Genomic DNA, 8,895 nt, shown 5'->3' on the forward strand with positions numbered 1-8,895 from the left:
TCAAGCCGAGCCGGAGTTGTTTGTTGCAATCAGAGAAGCACAGAAGTCTGAGCCGAGCATTCAGGTTTCAGTAGAGAAAGTCAGAACTGGGCATCAGTCAGAATTCCAGGTTAGAGATGACGTTTTGTTTGTGAATAACCGTATTGTTGTGCCTGATATTTCGGAGTTGAGACAGCGTATTCTCCGAGAGGCTCATTGCAGTCGGTTTAGCGTTCATCCTGGAGGTCGTAAAATGTACAACGATCTGAAGAGTCGGTTCTGGTGGAAGAGAATGAAGGACGATGTTGCAAGATTTGTATCTCGGTGTTTGAATTGTCAGCAAGTGAAAGCAGAGCGGAAGCGACCAGGTGGTCTTTTGCACAGCCTATCTGTTCCTGAATGGAAATGGGATCACATTTCTATGGATTTTGTCACGAAGCTACCACGATCCATTCAAGGATGCGATGCTATTTGGGTAGTGATCGACCGATTGACGAAGTCTGCGTGTTTTATTCCGTACAGGATGACGTATCGTCATGATCAGATGGCTGAGTTGTATGTTAGCAATGTTGTGAGATTTCATGGTGTGCCGAAGTCGATCGTTTCAGACAGAGATCCTAGATTCACTTCGCACTTCTGGCATAGTTTGCAAGAGGCGCTTGGTACTCGATTGCATCTGAGTACATCTTATCATCCTCAGACAGATGGACAGTCAAAGCGGACTATCCAGACGTTGGAGGATATGCTGCGAGCGGTAGTGCTAGACTTTGGCACTAGTTGGCAGGATTCTTTGCCTCTTGTCGAGTTTTCTTACAACAACAGCTTCCAAGCGAGTATCGGTATGGCGCCTTTTGAGGCTTTGTATGGTAGAAAGTGCCGATCTCCGTTGTTTTGGGATGAATTGTCCGAGTCACCAGATTTGGGACCGGAGATGCTTAGAGATATGGCAGAGCAGGTTAAGATCATTCAGACCAGAATGAAGTCAGCTCAAGATAGACAGGCGAAGTATGCGAATGTCAGACGTCGACCTCTGAGTTTTGAGCAGGGAGACCGTGTATTCCTTAAGATTTCTCCTTTCAGAGGCACCGTCAGATTCGGTAAGAGAGGAAAGTTATCTCCGAGATTCATCGGTCTGTACGAAATCCTCGAGAAAATAGGCGATCTTGCCTACAGACTTGCACTTCCTCCGTCTTTATCTGGTATTCACGACGTTTTTCACGTCTCTATGCTGCGAAAGTATCAACCAGATATTTCTCATATCCTTCAGCCTGACGAAGCCGAGTTAGACGAGACCCTGAGCTATTTTGAGCGACCGATTCAGATCCTTGATCGGAAAGAAAAGCAACTCAGAACCAAGTTGATTCCGTTGGTGAAAGTGCAGTGGAGCCGTCACGGAGTCGAGGAAGCGACTTGGGAGACAGAATCTGACATGAGACAACGTTTTCCAGAGTTGTTCGGATGACGTGAGTTCTTCTTACTGTCTTTAGTTCTTTATTCTATCTTATGAGTTGTGGTTCTCGTTGATTTCGAGGACGAAATCTCTTCTTAGTGGGGGAGAATTGTAACGCCCCGTTTTTATCTTAAATGAGTTTATTTGAGTTAATCGGAGATTGCAGAGTTCGCGAGCCGACTTTATTTTGATCAAGGTTCTTTTTGCAAATTTTGGAAATTTCAGGGACTAAAACGCAAATATTGGATTGTTATATTATCTACTCATTTGTTTGACTTTGAAAGCACTCCTCCTCCTCCTCACAACCGAGCTCCACCATTGAAGACGCCTCCAACACTTTCCAAGCTTTGTGATTTTGATTTCCGGTCGATCCAGCCGTTGGAAATTATTTCTGAAGGCAGATTATCGATCACAGCAGTGAGAGCTCTGTTATATTGTAAGTTCTTCTACGATCGGACGCATTCTAGTTTTTGGATGTTGTTAGAATCGAGTTAGATTCGAGTATGTTGTTCTCTACAGAGTTCTGATCGTTTATTATCTGTCAGTTTTGAAATAGAGCGACGTTCGGAATTGTTATGATTTTTGGAAGTATTATTCGAAAATCTAGCTTTTGAGATTTGTTGGGTTTGTATTGTTGTTGTTGTATTAGCTTTGAATCGAGTTGATATCGGTATTGAACTGCTGTCTGCGTTGCCGGTTTGTTCAGTTATAGCCGTTATGCCGTCGGTTAGAGTTTTGGGAATTTCGAACCGTTTTGAGTTATGAACTTGGCTTGTAAGTTGGTCATGGTTATTGATCAATCATCTCTTGTATCTGAACAGATTCGTTTGGAGTTTTCAAGCCCTGAGTTAGCAGCTGTTTGATCGTTTCAGAGTTTTGAACGAAGAACGGTATAGAGAAATTCTTTGCACTGTTACCTTGTTTTCGTATAAATTGGTTAGACTTTGATACAATCTCTTTGTAGCGTATCCAGACTTGGGAGCTACTGCATTGAAAGGTAAAAGCAGTCATCGTAGCGGGATAGCATACTCGGGACTGTGGTTCTCGAGTTTTCCCTTTTGAAATCTCATACTTGCATCTACACTTGTTCTAGCATGAGGAACTTGTGTATTGTTTGATTGTATTGGTTTTGTTAAAAGGATTATGTTTTATGTTTCTGTTATGCATTCATCTTGAGCCAATCTTGTTTCAGCGGGCAGAACCATCCTTTTTGTTTAGACGTTTGGGAACTACGATTGAGTGGCCCAGGTCGTAGTCGTTTCGTCTGGTTCTAGCATACTCATTATAGTTGCTCAAAGTCTAGAGGAGTGAGATACGTGGCACCACCTCGATTGGGAGAGTCGGTGAGTTGTTACGTGATCTTATCCTCGGGATCCCAAAGGCACAGCAGCAATCCCTCGTTATCAGATTTGATATCCCTGTTTCAAGACATGCATTTCATTACGATGTTATTGATTTTGTTATTGTATTGAAAGCATGTTTGTTACTTGTATTACTTGTTATGTTGCTTTTACTGGGAATGTCGTTCTCACCGGTTATCCGGCTGCTGCTTTGTTTGTATGTGTACTTGGCAACAGGTGGGGCAGGAACAAGTCAGAAGAGGCATGGTTAGTTTCGAGGGCAAGTAGTAGAAGTGAGACTCGGTTTAGAAGTCGAATTAGCATGTTTATCTAGTTTAAGATTGAAGCATGTTAGAACTCGAACTTGATATGTTTTGTTATTCGAATTAGTTTGTATTCGGATTGTAATCTAAAATCGAAGTATGTTGTTGTTGTATCGATTTAGACTTCTGGTTGTTTTTATGCCTTCTGAAAGCATGAATTGTTATGGCATGTTTCCCTACACTCTGTTATTGCATATGTATTTGAAGGCATGTCGGACCAAGCGCGGAATCCTTTCTTTTTTTTTCTGCAGCCTGAGCATTTCTGCCCAGGCCTTCCGCGCGCGGGCGAGGCGTTCCTCGCGCGCGCGCGAGGCCTCCGTTGGGCCTCTGAATGGTTTACCCGCGCGCGCGCGAGCTTGGTACCTCGCGCGGGCGCGAGCCTTTGGTTGGTCTAGGATGTTGAAGCCCGCGCACGCGCGAGCTTGGTTCCTCGCGCGGGCGCGCGGTGTTTAAAAAAAAAAAAAAAAAAAAACTTTTGAATTGTTTTACTCTTGGATTCTTGTTCGCTTACTTGTTGTTTAATCCGAGATTAGTGGTTTAGAATCGAGGTCTCACATAGAGTCTCGTCAAGCTCGGCTTCATCAGGCTGAAGAATATGAGAAGGATCTAGATGATACTTCCGCAGCATAGAGACGTGAAAAACGTCATGAATACCAGATAAAGACAGAGGGAGTGCAAGTCCGTAGGCAAGATCGTCTATCTTCTCGAGAATCTTGCCAACTAGTGCCAAAGTCTAGCACTACTGCTCGCAGCATATCCTCTAACGTCTGGATAGTCCGCTCTGACTGTCCATCAGTCTGAGGATGATAAGCTGTACTCAGATGCAATCGAGTACCAAGTGCCTCCTGTAGACTGTGCCAAAAGTGCGAAGTGAATCTAGGGTCTCGGTCTGAAACAATCGACTTCGGCACTCCATGCAATCTCACAATATTTCTAACATACAACTCAGTCATCTGATCATGATGATACGTCATCCTGTACGGAATAAATCAAGCAGACTTCGTCAATCGGTCGATCACTACCCAAATAGCATCGCATTCTCGAACAGATCGCGGTAGCTTCGTGACGAAATCCATAGAGATGTGATCCCACTTCCATTCAGGAACAGATAGACTGTGCAACAGACCACCTAGTCGCTTCCTCTCTGCTTTCACTTGCTGAAAATTCAAACATCGAGATACAAACCTCGCAACATCGCTCTTCATTTTCTTCCACCAAAACTGGTTCTTCAGATCGTTATACATCTTTCGACCCCCAGGATGAACACTGAATCGACTGCAATGAGCCTCTCGGAGAATACGTTGTCTCAAATCCAAAATATCAGGCACAACAATACGGTTATTCACAAACAAAACATCATCTCTAACCTAGAATTCAGACTAATGCCTGGATCTGACTTTCTCTACTGACACCTGAATGCTCGGATCAGACTTCTGTGCTTCTCTGATCGCAATAAACAACTCCGGCTCGGCTTGAATAGAAAATACTCTGATAATCTTCTTATCTGTTTCAAATTCTAAACCAAAAGTGCAACAATCATCGATCAACTGAGAAACACCGATAGTAGAAAGAGATAAAGAACAAAGTTTTTGGCTCAAGGAACCTGCAACTGCATTCGACTTTCCAGGATAATACTTGATTTCACAGTCGAAATCCTTCAATAGATCTAACCATCTTCTCTGTCTCATATTCAGCTCTGCCTATGAAAACAAGTACTTAAGACTCTTATGATCAGAAAAGATCTCGAAAGACTCACCATACAGATAGTGATGCCAGATCTTCAAAGCAAATGCAATCGCGGCTAGTTCAAGATCATGAACCGGATAACGAGTCTCGTGCGGCATCAGCTGCCTTGATGCATACGCTATAACATGCTTATGCTGCATAAGAACACAACTCAAGCCTCAGTTAGAAGCATCACAATTGACTGTGAAACCTCCAGTACCTTTTGGAATAGAAAGAATCGGAGCACTGGCCAGTCTCCTCTTCAGATCAACAAAGCTAGCCTCACAATATGCAGTCCAGATAAAAGGCGCATTCTTCTGAGTCAGCTGGGTAATTGGATTTGAAATAGATGAGAATTCCTCGATGAATCAGCGATAATAACCAGCTAAACCCATAAAGCTTCGGATCTCAGGTACTGATGTCGGTCTAGGCCAATTTATAACCGCTTCAATCTTGTTGGGATCGACATAAATCCCATCTCCTGAAATAATGTGACCGAGAAAGACAACTCGATCCAACCAGAACTCACACTTAGACAACTTGACAAACAACTGCTCAACTTGCAAAATCTGTAAGGCTCCTCAAATGTTCTGCATGGTCAGTACGGTTCTTCGAGTAGATAAGAATATCATCGATGAAGATAATGACAAACTCATCTAAATAGCGCTGAAAGATTCGGTTCATCAAACCCATAAAAATCGCTGGAGCGTTAGTCAAACCGAACGGCATGACTATAAACTCGAAATGACCATATATCATTTTGAATGCGGTCTTAGGAACATCTTCCTCTCGCACTCTCAGCTGATGATAGCCTGACCTCAGATCAATCTTCGAATAGATAGAAGAACCCTGCAGCTGATCAAGAAGGTCATCTATTCGGGGTAAAGGATACATGTTCTTGACTGTAGCCTGATTCAATTGACGGTAGTCAATACAGAGCCGCATTGAACCATCCTTCTTCCGAACAAACATAACAGAAGCACCCCAAGGTGATACACTAGGTCTGATGTATCCATTGGCAATCAAATCCTCAAGCTGCTCCTTCAATTCTCTCAATTCAATCGGTGCCATACGATACGGAGCTTTGGAAATAGGTTGAGTGCCTGACACTAAATCGATGCTGAATTCGGTCTCTCGAATGGGCGGCAATCCAGGAACATCTTCCGGAAACACATCAGTAAAATCTCTAACTACTGGTATATCAGCCAATTCAGGGCTAGATTTCAGTACATCAACCGCATAAACCAAAAATTCCTCTGCACCTCTCTGTAACAAACGAGTCATAGATAACACTGAAATCAAAGGAATTCAGGATCGAGAACCCTTACCAAAGAATTTCCACTCGTTTTCCATTTCAGTTCTAAATCTGACAACCTTCAGAAAACAATCTACGATTGCCTTGTACTTGGTTAAATCATCTATACCAACAATATAGCCAAAATCTGATAGCCCAAGTACAATACAGTCGAACTCTAACAAATTTCCCTTAAAACAGAGTTCACAGTTCCTGACTAATCTGACAGAAACAATTCCTCCATCCAAAGGTGAAGTAACTGCTACTACAGTAGGCAACAACTCAGTAGGCAAAGCATGCAATAACACAAATTTCTCAGAGATAAAGGAATGAGAAGCACCTGTATCTATCAAAACATGAGCAGAATAACCAAAAATCGAACAGTTACCTGCTATATAACATCATCCGGTGCTGCCTAAGCCTGATCCTCTGTCAAAGCGAAAACTCGTGCCTGCTGTCTTGGAGGCTGGTTCACACTAGGGTTACCTTCCTGTCTATTCTGCTGCTGAGGCTTGAAGGAGTGAACTGCAGAAGACTGTCTCTCGGGCTGAGCTGTAGATCTAGATTAACTCCCACTCTGGGCTCGATCTCTACTACGCTGAGGGCACACCTTAGAAAAGTGCCCCGGTTGCTGACATGTATTGCAGTTTCCAAAGTCCCCTACACACTGATCTGCTGACTGTCTACCTCCACACTTGCTGCAGAACATAGATGAAGATCCAGAACTCTGTCCTGAACCGAACTGCTTGGAACCACTGGAACTAGAAGAACTGTTCCCCTGCCTCTTGAACTGTTTCCCTCTTGCTTTGTAATGATCCTTTCTGTTTCCACCACTGCTTCCTCTTTCGTACCTCTGAGCTTGGTTCTGATACTGGGTTGGCTGATTCTGATACAGGCACGGTTGGTTCTGGGACTGTCTCTGCTACTGAGGTACCATCTGATTTCCTCTCTGTCTCCACAAACCCGCTTCCGCTCCTTTTGCATGATTCATGACATCCGCAAAGTTATCAGGCCTAGCAGTGTTTACCAACGTAAAAATATCGGGATTCAAGCCGTTTATGAATTGATTGGTTTAGGCTTCTTCATTGTTAGCAATGTGCGGTGCAAAATGCAACAAGCTGTCGAACTTGGCTACGTACTCCTCAATGTTCAAGTTCTCTTGCCTCATATTGGCAAACTCTGCTCTCTTATCCTTTCGGTACGAAACACGGAAAAACGCTTATAAAACTCAGTTTTGGAAAGAGACCAAGTAACAACTGTACCTCGATTCTCCATGGATCTCTTTGTCGTGATCCACCAGTTCTTAGCAACACCATGAAGCTGATGAATGACTAACCTAGTTTGGCGGTCGTCAGAGTAATCAAGGGAATCTAACAACTGGTCAATGTCATCCAACCAGCTCTCACAGTCAACCGGATTCTTTGTACCTAGCAACAAAGGCGGATTAAACGACTGAAACCTCTTCAGCAAGGTTTCCATAGCAGTCGCAGTAGCATCTATCTGCACAGTTTCAGTACTAGCTTGCTCATTCTGAGGAGTAACTGGCGGTGGGTTTCTGTTAATAACTCGACGAGGACCCATATGATAATCAAATGTTAGGACACAAGATATCTCAATCGCTAAAATCGGTGCCCTTACAACCTCTCGGAAAACCGGATACCAGTCGATAACAGAAACAATCATAAATCAAGTAGATCATGCTTTATAAATTAAACCACATAAGCATGTAATTAAATTAATTCTCAAATAATAAAGCATGCTCGCATATAAACAGCTAAATAACTCAATCACATGCGAGGAGCCAATACACACAGACTCGATCTACCCCGCTCACTCTAGTTCAACCAAGAACTTATCGCTCTGATACCACTTAATGTGAGACCTCAGTTCTAAACAACTAATCTTGGATTAAACAACAATTAAGCATACAAGATTCAAGACTAAAAGTAAAAGATTTTTTTTTTAAAAAAAGGGGGTGCACTCGGTCTGCTAAAAACTGCAGACCGGGCGCCTCCAAGATCCTAAACCCACTGTTTTTCTCAACAGGGGTTGCGCTCAGTCTGCTAAAAATAGCAGATCGAGCTCGGCCAAAACAGCAAACTTTCTGGTTTGCTCAAAAAGGGGGTGCTCGGTCTGCTAAAAACAGCAGACCGTTCGCACCCTGCACCAGAACAAAAAAACCCAGAAATCAACTAGCCATCTCAATCCAAAAGCCATTCAATACATTCAAACCATAAACATGCATTACAATCACTGATTCTCCAAATAATAGATGAAGTTCTAGAGTCTATCATTTGCTTAGAAAGATAGAACATGCAAAGACAACATTCTAACATAAGGCTCGCATAATCAATACAACAAAACAACGAAGTTTGATATCTAAACATGCTATAACATAACTAGGTTGACATGCTGAAATCGACTTCTAAACCGATTCTCACGACTAACTCTCCCTCTTGATGCTAACCAGGCCTTCGCTGACTTGATCCTGCCTCTCCTGTTTCCAAGTACACATACAAAACAAAGCAACAATCGGATAACACCGGTGAGAATGATATTCCCAGTAAAATCAACATAACAAGTAATACAATAACAAACATGCTTTCAAGGAAACAACGTAATCAACACCAACTTAATAAAATTCATGTCTTTAAATCGGGATATCAATTCTGATAAAAGAGGGATTGCTGCTGTGCTTTTGGGATCCCGAGGATGAGATCAAGTAACGACTTACCGACTCTTCCAATCGAGGTGGTGCCATGTATCTAATATCTAGACTTTGGT

Source organism: Henckelia pumila, chromosome 3, assembly GCF_033568475.1.
Source record: "Henckelia pumila isolate YLH828 chromosome 3, ASM3356847v2, whole genome shotgun sequence".
NCBI classification, from domain to species: Eukaryota; Viridiplantae; Streptophyta; class Magnoliopsida; order Lamiales; family Gesneriaceae; genus Henckelia; species Henckelia pumila.